Genomic DNA, 12,658 nt, shown 5'->3' with positions numbered 1-12,658 from the left:
GTAGGGGGGGGGGAGGGCCTAGGGGATTGATTATCCTTATGGATGAACGTCCTCTAGCTCCTTGCCCTGGTAGTAAATCCCTGATACTACCCCTAAACCTAGGCGGGGTGGGCATCCTTATAAGCACGGTCCCGCACAGGAACCTACCCCTGTGATGGCCTGTTAAAGCCCTATCTATATCACAGAGAGGAGGCTCTCTATCTCACTAGATGATTCTGTCTAATCTAGGTTGGATGGGAGAAGGGAAGATATTCTACAATTATACCAATATCCTTCTAACAACAACCCCCAGATGTAGGGCGAAGGTAGTGTCCCTGTATGAATTATTGATATGCTGGAATGAATGAATTGAAGTTTCAGAGACAGATTAACCTCTTGGGATATACATTCATATATCTTGAAAAACAGATAATGTTAAATATAGGAGATATCAAGATGTTACATATAAGTAATATTTCTTTTTATATCACAATTAATTGTACATAAATGAATCAATGAAGTCATATCCAAGCACAGTATATATTTCAAAGTAGGATTCCACCATTCAACCTGTGGATGATAACCAGGTATATAGACAAAGACAGATAAGATATGTTATCCAGTGTAGATAGAAAAGTACTTATCTGAACCCCATGTATGGCAAGTAGAGATTAACAGAAACATTTTAATTCACATTGGTTTTTGGGTAATCACATATCTTGTGGATATTATCAATATTTTGATTTTTCGCCTTGGCTCTTAGTGTAAAAACAAATAAAAGTTATGTTTTAGTGTCTTTTCAGTGATTTCATACTTTTTTAAGCATACTGTAGCACATTTTTCTGCCCTCACAAGTGCATATCACATACGTACATCTAAGTGTTGTACCATTTTGTTCTTGATAAAATCTTGAGGGCCTAGTTGCTGTAAAAGGCCAGCCAAAAGTACACACCTGCTGCTGTTCTAGACAAATACTGTTTTAACCCCTTAAGGACCGGGGTTTTTTTCCGTTTTTGCATTTTCGTTTTTTGCTCCTTGCCTTTAAAAAATCATAACTCTTTCAGTTTTGCACCTAAAAATCCATATGATGGCTTATTTTTTGCGCCACCAATTCTACTTTGTAATGACGTCAGTCATTTTGCCCAAAAATCCACAGTGAAACGGAAAAAAAAATAATTGTGCGACAAAATTGAAAAAAAACAGCTGTTTTGTAAATTTTGGGGGCTTCCGCTTCTACGTAGTACATTTTTCGGTAAAAATTACACCTTATCTTTATTCTGTAGGTCCATACGATTAAAATGATACCCTACTTATATAGGTTTGATTTTGTCGGACTTCTGGAAAAAATCATAACTACATGCAGGAAAATTAATACGTTTAAAATTGTCATCTTCTGACCCCTATAACTTTTTTATTTTTCTGTGTATGGGGCGGTATGAGGGCTCATTTTTTGTGCCGTGATCTGAAGTTTTTAACGGTACCATTTTTGCATTGATAGGACTTATTGATTGATATAAAAAGTGACCAAAAATGCACTATTTTGGACTTTGGAATTTTTTTGCGTGCACGCCATTGACCGAGCGGTTTAATTAATGATATATTTTTATAATTCGGACATTTCCGCGCGCGGTGATACCATATATGTTTATTTTTATTTACGCTGTTTTTTTTTATTGGAAAAGGGGGGTGATTCAAACTTTTAATAGGGGAGGAGTTAAATGATCTTTATTCACTTTTTTTTTTCACTTTTTATTTGCAGTGTTATAGGTCCCATAGGGACCTATAACACTGCACACACTGATCTTCATCATTGATCACTGGTTTCTCATAAGAAACCAGTGATCAACGATTCTGCCGCATGACTGCTCATGGCTGGATCTCAGGCACTGAGCAGTCATTCGGCGATCGGACAGCGAGGAGGCAGGTACGGGCCCTCCCGCTGTCCTGTCAGCTGTTCGGGATGCCACGATTAGCCGCAGCTATCCCGAACAGCCCGACTGAGCTAGCCGGCAACTTTCACTTTTAGCCGCGCGGCTCAGCTCTGAGCGCGCGGCTAAAGGGTTAATAGCGTGCGGCGCCGCGATCGGTGCTGCACGCTATTAGAGGCGGGTCCCGGCTTCACTATGACGCCGGGCCCGCCGTGATATGACGCGAGGTTACTGTGTAACCCCGCGTTGTATCAGGAGAGCAGGACCAAGGACGTACTGGTACGTTCTTGGTCCTTAAGGGGTTAAGCGTAGTGAAGCGTATTGTACTCCCCTCATATACACACTAAGTATGTCAGGCAGAGTGCCAGGATGTGCACAGAGGAGTGGCAGAGGCCTAAATTCATAAGGCGCAGAAGACCAGGGGCAAGTGGCAGCAGGAGTCTCAGTGAGAGGCCTGATCTCCGGTATCAGCTAGAGATCATGTCTCGACCAGCAACCCATCTGTCGCCATCGATTGGTTAACACGGTCATCCACTTCATCACAAGTGACATCTGATACCCCCAGTCAACAGTCGGTAGGTTCCTCAGACACAACCCTCAGTTGGCATGGCCCGGAATCAGTTCCTGTTCTCCCATTGTCTCTGTCCTATGCTGTTCCTTACCTACAGAAGTATCTTATGCTGTGGGTTCAGCTCCACTATTCAGTGAGGACGATCTAATAGAGGACAGTCAGCAGCTACTGCCCAGCCAAGGCAGGCAAGTAGTGATGAGGAGAGTGACGTGGGAGGCGGTGTTGCCAGCGTTCCTGAAGCGGACACTGTTGGGGAACCTGAGGAGGACATCAGTGACGTGCAGACACTTGTTGATGATGATGAAGCCAATCGCAATTGGAAGCCGGGTGCAGAAGGGGCTTCATCATCATCAGGAGAAGAAAGTTGCAGGTTGCCCTTGAGGCAGCAGCTGAGCCAACAAGGTGGTAGCATGGTTGGCAGTCAGCATGGTGGCAGAAGTGGAAATTCTGGACCCAAACGTGCCCAGGGGAGACCACCTGCATCGCGGCAGCCTACCTTCCCGAGAGGTAGTGGAACAGGGGTTCCTGGAGACGGCAGCAGTAGCAGTCAATCAGTGTGAACTGTTGGTGGGAAAATCAGCTACTTGGCGGTGTGGCAGTTATTCATCAAGCATCCAGAGGAGGTTAACATGGCCAAATGCAAGATGTGTCGGCAGAAGGTGAAGCGTGGCCAGGGTCCCAATGTTGGCACCGCGGCCCTGCGTCAACATATGCTGCACCACCATAAAGCGGCCTGGGAAAACAATGTCTCCGATGTGATGGTCCAGCCTGCTGCATCACCCAGTGGCACACCGCTCCCTCTTTCAGCCAGCCAAGGCTCCACCACCTCAGCCGAAGGGAGCTGTGTGTCATACCCTCCTGCTACTCCAGATGCTCCTGCTACTCCTACTTCGAGTCAGTCATTCCGCCAGCAATCCATCGGCAAAGCCATGTCCAAGAGACAACAGTATGCGCCCACTCATCCAACGGCGCAGAAGCTGAATGTGCTCGTTACCAAGTTACTGTTGCTGCAGTCCCTCCCTTTTCCCTCCCTCTGCACCTTTCAGAGAACTGATGGCTTGTGCCGAGCCGAGGTGGAGAGTCCCAAGCCGTCATCTCTTTGCGGAGAAGGCAGTACCAGCCCTGCACATTTTTGTGGAAGAGAAGGCAGGCCAGTCCTTGAGCCTGTCGGTGTGTACCAAAGTGCACAGCAGCGCCAATGTCTAGAGCTGTAACTCTTTTCAGGGACAATACATGTCCTTTACGGCCCACTAGGTAAATGTGGTTCCTGCACAGCCACAACACCAACTTGGACAGGTCACGCCGCTTCCTCCTCCACGCTCTCAGGCCGTTGCTCCTGTGACAGTGATAAACTCCGCCTCCTCATTCTCCACCATGTCTTCAGCCTCCACTGCACGGACAACACTCAGTGCCACTTCAGCATACCATGTGTGCAGGGCACGGTGGTGTCATGCTGTTCTTCACATGGTTTGCTTTGGCGAACGGAGTCACATAGGGGAGGAACTGGTAAAAGTAATTCATAAAGAAATCGGAGCATGGCTCACTCCACGAAAACTGGAAATGGGAACCATGGTGACTGACAATGGGGAGAACATCTTGTCTGTGCTGCGACAAGGATGGCTGAGCCATGCACCCTGCATGGCATGCATGTTCAATCTGGTTGTCAAGCGGTTCCTGAAGTGTTCCCCACCCCATGTGTAAGACATCCTAACAATGGGAAGGAAACTTTGCATGCACTTCAGCCACTTGTACACCGCAAAGCACACCCTCCTTGAGCTGCAGCGTCAGAAGGAGGAGCAGGAGCAGCCAAAGGGTTATGAGGAAGGCGAGACAGAGAACCTAGACCCACTGTGGCAGTATGCAGTGGAGATGGAGGCAGGGAGTTCCTCCGATTTCACTTGCACAAATTGCACAATGCATGCTCAGTTGCTTGTGTGGTGACCGCTGAATTGTCACCATTCGGCAGCAGGATGACTTCTGGCTCTCCACCTTATTGGACCCTCACTTCATGCACAAAATGGGTGGGCCAAGGAGTGCAGGGAGTGCAGGCATGATGAAGCTGCGCATGATGAAGAAACGCGCTGCATCATTACCGAATAAACCTACCTGGTTATTTTACCTGTGGCTCTCCAGCAATTTATCGTCCAAGCGTCAACACTGTTCCTGCACTCCTGGTCAATCATTGGTCCACTCGACTTCCCGGAAGGCTGTGGACGATTTGGATTATACCCCCATACGCTATTCATTGTTGTCTGTGAGCTCACACAACTCCATCTGGTTAGCGACTGTGGTTGGTTCCCTCCCCCCACTTCATCTGACCGAAGAGTTTTACACATGGAGCGCCTTCTACCTTCTTTTTTTGTAGGCACAAAATGGGGGCCTTTTTTACACCCACAGAGAGGGAGGACAAACTAACCTACAACGGAGACATCCTACTTAGTCAGTTGGCCGATCATCGCTATCGCCCATCCTCTCGTAGGTCTGACTTGGGGGGCCCTCTGCGCTCACCTTTCACTGCCATGGCTGCTGGGGTGGGGAGGGGTGGCAGGAGCAGTACCAGCTCCATCAGCAGCAGCCTGAGCCTACAGTAACTGATGAGTAGCTTTCTTCACCCACATAGTGTGGCAACTCATCAGCAGCAGGTAGACCTGGAGCAGGACCTAAACCAGCAGGTGGTGGCATACCTTGACATGCCCATGCCAACACACCTTGAAGATCCGCTGGACTTCTGGGCAGCCAAACTTGATTTGTGGCCGCATCTAGCAGAGTTCGCCCTGGAAAAGCTGTCCTGCCTGGCCAGTAGTGTGCCATCAGAGCGGGTGTTTAGTGCGGCGGGGGCCATAGTCACCCCAAGGAGAACTCGTCTGTCCACGAAAAATGTGGAGAGACTGACCTTTGTGAAGATGAAGCAGGCATGGATTAGCCAGGATTTCCATCCACCAATATCTGATGCATCAGAGTAGATTGACCATGGTGCCAAACCAACACTTCGCAAATATGGATAGTGCCAAACAGATTTAAGGCGCTGCTCCCCAATTACAAACATTCCTCCGCATCAGACCTTTTTTCACCCACCTTCATCACCAGGCACTGGTATTGCCACCCACCGCACCACTCTGTCACCGGGTCACTTTCTAGACTCCTGATTCTGCTGCTGCCACCTCCAGGCTGTCTCATTCTGCCAGCATATGTTCTCCTCATGCTGCCAACACCTCCAGGCTGTGCCATTCAGCCACTATATGGTCTCCTCCTGCTGCCACCACCTCCACGCTGTGTCATTCAGCCACTATATGTTCTCCTCATGCTGCTGCCCACTCCAGGCTGTGTCAATCAGCCTCTATATGGTCTCCTCTTGCTGCCACAAACTCCAGGCTGTGTCATTCAGCCACTAGTTGTTCTCCTCATGCTGCCGCAAACTCCAGGCTGTGCCATTCAGCCACTACATGTTCTCCTCATGCTGCCGCCAACTCCAGGCTGTGCCATTCAGCCACTATATGGTCTCCTAATGCTGCCGCCACCTCCACGCTGTGTCATTCAGCCACTATATGTTATCCTCATGCTGCCGCAAACTCCAGGCTGTGCCATTCAGCCACTATATGTTTTCCTAATGCTGCCCCCACCACCAGGCTGTACCATTCAGCCACTATATGGCCTCCTGATGCTACTGCCACCTCCCACACTGTGTCATTCAGCCACTATATGTTCTCATCATGCTGCCGCCAACTCCAGGCTGTGCCATTCAGCCACTATATGTTCTCATCATGCTGTCGCCAACTCTAGGCTGTGCCATTCAGCCACTATATGGTCTCCTGATGCTGCCGCCACATCCACGCTGTGTCAATTAGCCACTATATATTCTCATGCTTCCACCACCTTTAGGCTGTGCCATTCAGCCACTATATATGGCCTCCTCTTGCTGCCGCCAACTCCAGGCTGTGCCATTCAGCCAATATATGGTCTCCTCATGCTTCCGCCACCTTTAGGCTGTGCCATTCAGAAACTATATATGGCCTCCTCTTGCTGCCGCTAACTCCAGGCTGTGTCATTCAGCCACTCTATGTTCTCCTCATGCTGCCGCCAACTCCAGGCTGTGCCAATCAGCCACTATATCGTCTTCTTATGCTGCTAGGACATTACCTAAATATTTTTATGGTAGCACTAGATACCATAAATCTTCAATTTACATTATAAAATTCATCTTTTAATCTTAGGGATTGTGAAGCCCTATGTTCTACTCATGCTGCCGCCATCTCCAGGCTGTGTCATTCAGCCACTATATGGTTTACTTATGCTGCTGGAACATTACCTAAAAAATTTTATGGTAGTACTAGCTACCATAAATCTTCAGTTTAAATTTCAAAATTCATCTTTTAATCTTATGGATTGTGAGTCCGTATGGTCTCCTCATGCTGCCGTCAACTCCAGGCTGTGTCAGTCAGCCACTATATGTTCTCCTCATGCTGCTGCCATCTCCAGGCTGTGCCATTCAGCCACTATATGGCCCCTCATGCTTCCACCACCTCTAGGCTGTGTCATTCAGCCACTAGATAGTGTCCTTATGCTGCTAGGACGTTACCTAAACATTTTTATGGTAGCACTAGCTACCATAAATCTTCAATTTACATTTGAAAATTCATCTTTTAATCTTAGGGATTGTGAGGCCCTATGTTCTCCTCATGCTGCCGTCAACTCCAGGCTGTGTCATTCAGCCACTATATGGTCTCCTTTTGCTGCCAGCAATCTCAGGCTGTGTCATTCTGCCAGATTATGGTCTCCTCCTGCTGCTGCCACCTCTAGGCTCTGTTATTGTGCCACCATGTGGCTCCTTGTTAGATTGGGGTTTGTGGTCATACAGTATTAGTTCAAAGTAAGCACCCGTACATTAAACTTGGGAATCTAATATGAATCTTAAATTTAAAAAATCGATGTAATCTTTTCAAGACTGAGGCCATATGGTTGTCGACATCATATTACCTGTGGAATTATCACAAGAATCCAATTAAATAGCTCAGAGCGATAAAAATGAACCATAACTGATTAAATGAAACATTCGCACTCTCACAGTCAGGGGGACGCTGAGAGGCAGGGGCTTGAACAGGTCGTATCTCGCCTTGTGGCGCAACGGCAGCTCGATGCTCACCAGAATGGGTGATCAAAAATGTTTAATAAATTCAAATTAAATTAAATAAAAATTAAATAAAAAATCTGCCACATCCAGACACTCTGCGGCAGTGATTCTAATAGCGATGCCTGTAATATGCATGTCATACTGAATAACAGTATTATTTCACTAACACAGCACACTCCCTATTCGTGTCAGGACAAGGGAAAGTGCTCTACACCCCTATTGAGGCTCTCTGTAGGCCAGAAATAGCTGTTTTTAATAGCAATTTGCGCAAATAAATTTGGACTGAACCAAATTTTTGGGGAAAATTCAGCAAATCAGCCGAATGGAATTTTTCTGAAATTCGCTCATCTCTAGCAGCCATTGTACAGTTATAATTCCCTGATATTAAGTAAGTGAACCTTTTATTATCTTTGGCAGCTCCATAATACGATATATGGCTTGCTTTTAGCTGAAGCTGCTCTATAAGTTTTGTTGAGGCAGATTCCTTATTGTTTGGTGTTTTTGTAGTATGACCAGTTGTCCGTTGTAATGCAATCACTCACTTTACCATAAAATGTATGGCGCAACCAAAAAAATACTATTTGTGTGGGGAAATTAAAAAGAAAACTGCAATTTTGCTAATTTTGGAATGTTTCGTTTTCATGCCGTACAATTTATGGTAAAAGTGACATGTGTTATTTATTCTTTGGGTCAAAACAATTAAAATGATACCATGATAACATACTTCTCTATTACTGTTGCGCTTAAAAAAAATCACAAACTTTTTAACCAAATTAGTACGTTTAAGATCCCCCTATTTTGAAGACCTATAACTTTTTCATTTTTCCGTATAAGCGGCGGTATGTGGGCTCATTTTTTGCGCCATGATCTTTACTTTTTATTGATACCATATTTGCTTATATAAAACTTTTAATACATTTTTTATAAATTTTTTGGGAATAAAATGTTATAAAAAGCATCTATTTTGGACTTTTTTTTTACGTTCACGCCGTTCACCGTACGGTATCATTAACATTTAATTTTAATAGTTCAGATATTTACGCATGCGGCGATACCAAATATGTATATAAAATATTTTTGTTAACACTTTTTGGGGGTGAAATAGGGAAAATGGGGCAATTTACGTTTTATTGGGGGAGGGGGGGTTTCACATTTTTTTTACTTAATTTTTTTTACTTTTTTTACTTTTATTTTTACACTTTAATAGTCCCCATAGGGGACTATTTAAAGCAATCACTCGATTGCTAATCCTGTTCAGTGCTATGTATAGGACACAGCACTGATCAGGGTTATCGGTGATCTTCTGCTCTGGTCTGCGGGAAGGCAGATCAGAGCAGAAGACTCCCGGAAGACAGCGGAGGCAAGTGAGGGGACCTCCATCTGCCGTGCTGGATGATCGGATCGCCGCAGCAGCAGATCCGATCATCCAATTAAGTGACCGTGATGCTGCAGATACCGATCACGGCATCTGAGGGGTTAATGGCGGACATCCGCGGGATTGCGGATGTCCGCCATTACCGGCGGGTCCCTGGCTGCGATCAACAGCCGGGACCTGCCGCGCATGATCCGGGCATCGCTCCGATGCCCGTGGAAATAAATAGGACGTAAATGTACGTCCTGGTGCGTTAAGTACCGCATCACCAGGACGTACATTTACGTCCTTCGTCGTTAAGGGGTTAAAGTGCAATTCTAGTAGTTATAATCGTGTAACTATTTTCTTGTATATAGGAGCAGTATTATAGTAGTTATATTCTTGTATGTAGGGGCAGGATTATAGTAGTTATATTCTTGTATATAGGAGCAGTATTATAGTAGTTATATTCTTGGATATGTGAGCAGTATTATAGTAGTTATATTCTTGTATATAGGGGCAGTATTATAATAGTTATATTCTTGTATATAGGAGGCAGTATTATAGTAGTTACATTCGTGTATGTATGAGCAGTATTATAGTAGTTATATTCTTGTATACAGGGGCAGTGTTATAGTAGTTATATTCTTGTATATAGGAGCAGTGTTATAGTAGTTATATTCTAGTATATAGGAGCAGTATTATAGTAGTTATATTCTTGTATATAGGAGCAGTATTATAGTAGTTATATTCTTGTATATAGGGGGCAGTATTATAGTAGTTATATTCTTGTATATAGGAACAGTATTATAGTAGTTATATTCTTGTATATAGGAGTAGTATTATAGTAGTTATATTCTTGTATATAGGAGCAGTATTATAGTAGTTATATTCTTGTATATAGGGCAGTATTATAGTAGTTATATTCTTGTATGTAGGAGCAGTGTTATAGTAGTTATATTCTTGTATATAGGAGGCAGTATTATAGTAGTTATATTCTTGTATATAGGGGGCAGTATTATAGTAGTCACATTCTTGTATATAGGGGCAGTATTATAGTAGTTATATTCTTGTATATAGGAGCAGTGTTATAGTAGTTATATTCTTGTATATAGGAGCAGTATTATAGTAGTTATATTCTTGTATATAGGAGCAGTATTATAGTAGTTATATTCTTGTAGATAGGAGTAGTATTATAGTAGTTATATTCTTGTATATAGGAGCAGTATTATAGTAGTTATATTCTTGTATATAGGGGCAGTATTATAGTAGTTATATTCTTGTATATAGGGGCAGTATTATAGTAGTTATATTCTTGTATATATGAGCAGTGTTATAGTAGTTATATTCTTGTAAATAGGAACAGTATTATAGTAGTTATATTCTTGTATATAGGAGCAGTATTATAGTAGTTATATTCTTGTATATAGGAGTAGTATTATAGTAGTTATATTCTTGTATATAGGAGCAGTATTATAGTAGTTATATTCTTGTATATAGGGCAGTATTATAGTAGTTATATTCTTGTATATAGGAGCAGTGTTATAGTAGTTATAGTCTTGTATATAGGGGCAGTATTATAGTAGTTATATTCTTGTATATAGGGTAGTATTAAAGTAGTTATATTCTTGTATATAGGGTAGTATTATAGTAGTTTTATTCTTGTATATTGGGTTGTATTATAGTAGTTATATTCTTGTATATAGGAGTAGTATTATAGTAGTTATATTCTTGTATATAGGAGCAGTATTATAGTAGTTATATTCTTGTATATAGGAGGCAGTATTATAGTAGTTATATTCTTGTATATAGGAGCAGTATTATAGTAGTTATATTCTTGTGTATAGGAGTAGTATTATAGTAGTTATATTCTTGTATATAGGAGCAGTATTATAGTAGTTATATTCTTGTGTATAGGAGCAGTATTATAGTAGTTATATTCTTGTATATAGGAGCAGTATTATAGTAGTTACATTCTTGTGTATAGGAGCAGTATTATAGTAGTTATATTCTTGTATATAGGAGCAGTATTATAGTAGTTATATTCTTGTATATAGGGGGCAGTATTATAGTAGTTATATTCTTGTATATAGGAGCAGTATTATAGTAGTTATTTTCTTGTATATAGTAGGCAGTATTATAGTAGTTACATTCTTGTATATAGGAGCAGTAGTATAGTAGTTATATTCTTGTACTTGTATATAGGAGCAGTATTATAGTAGTTATATTCTTGTATATAGGAGGCAGTATTATAGTAGTTACATTCTTGTGTATAGGGTAGTATTATAGTAGTTATATTCTTGTATATAGGAGCAGTATTATAGTAGTTACATTCTTGTGTATAGGAGCAGTATTATAGTAGTTATATTATTGTATATAGGAGCAGTATTATAGTAGTTATATTCTTGTATATAGGGGGCAGTATTATAGTAGTTATATTCTTGTATATAGGAGCAGTATTATAGTAGTTATATTCTTGTATATAGGAGGCAGTATTATAGTAGTTATATTTTTGTATATAGGAGCAGTATTATAGTAGTTATATTCTTGTATATAGGAGCAGTATTATAGTAGTTATATTCTTGTATATAGGAGCAGTATTATAGTAGTTATATTCTTGTATATAGGAGGCAGTATTATAGTAGTTACATTCTTGTGTATAGGAGCAGTATTATAGTAGTTATATTCTTGTATATAGGAGGCAGTATTATAGTAGTTACATTCTTGTGTATAGGAGCAGTATTATAGTAGTTACATTCTTGTGTATAGGAGCAGTATTATAGTAGTTATATTCTTGTATATAGGAGGCAGTATTATAGTAGTTACATTCTTGTGTATAGGAGCAGTATTATAGTAGTTATATTCTTGTATATAGGAGCAGTATTATAGTAGTTACATTCTTGTGTATAGGAGCAGTATTATAGTAGTTATATTCTTGTGTATAGGAGCAGTATTATAGTATATTAAAATCCTCTTGATCACTGAGCAGAGTAGGACATGTTTGATTCTCCAAAAACCTGCAGAATTCATTGTCTTTCCATAGAGAACTGATTCTTCATCCTTTTCATAGCTAATTATGATTTATTAAGCAAAGACTTGTAAGATGCACTTAAAAGAGAATATTTTATCCCCGGCCCTGATTCATCATTAAAGAGGGGGGGATCACTTTTATGTCTGTAATACATAATGAATGAAAACTGTGAGTGATCTATATCACAGCGTGCTCACAGAATTTAATCCGATAGCACAAATTCAATTTATTTAAATTTATTGGTGTATGATTGGAACAGTAATGATCGCACAAAGGGCCTCGCTGCTCGGCTGCTCACACTACGATTTATTCTTAAGTGACATTTCAGGAGATTTGGAAAATCCAGTTTAAGATCCGACAGGTAAAATACAAGATGCTAAGAAATGTTCTCATGTAGCAGAAGTAAGTTTGTCAATCATAGGGACTTAACAATGTGTTGTATAAAAGTTATTCCAATGCCAGGAGGCTGTGATGAAGCAACATTTTAAACAGGACAAGTCCTGCAGGAACGCATGGGAACGGAGTTTCTGCACTTTTTCCACAGCAGGTACACTGTTCCCATTAGCAGGACCAACAATTGAGTGGAAATCTTAAGTGAGTTCCCACACTTTTTTTCCCCCAGGACTTAACCCCTGATTTTAAAGCTGTATTCCGGTCATAAACATCCTAT

Source organism: Hyla sarda, chromosome 3 (assembly GCF_029499605.1).
Source record: "Hyla sarda isolate aHylSar1 chromosome 3, aHylSar1.hap1, whole genome shotgun sequence".
NCBI classification, from domain to species: domain Eukaryota; kingdom Metazoa; phylum Chordata; class Amphibia; order Anura; family Hylidae; genus Hyla; species Hyla sarda.
The sequence above is the reverse complement of the archived record's forward strand: the minus strand, read 5'-3'. Positions refer to the sequence as shown.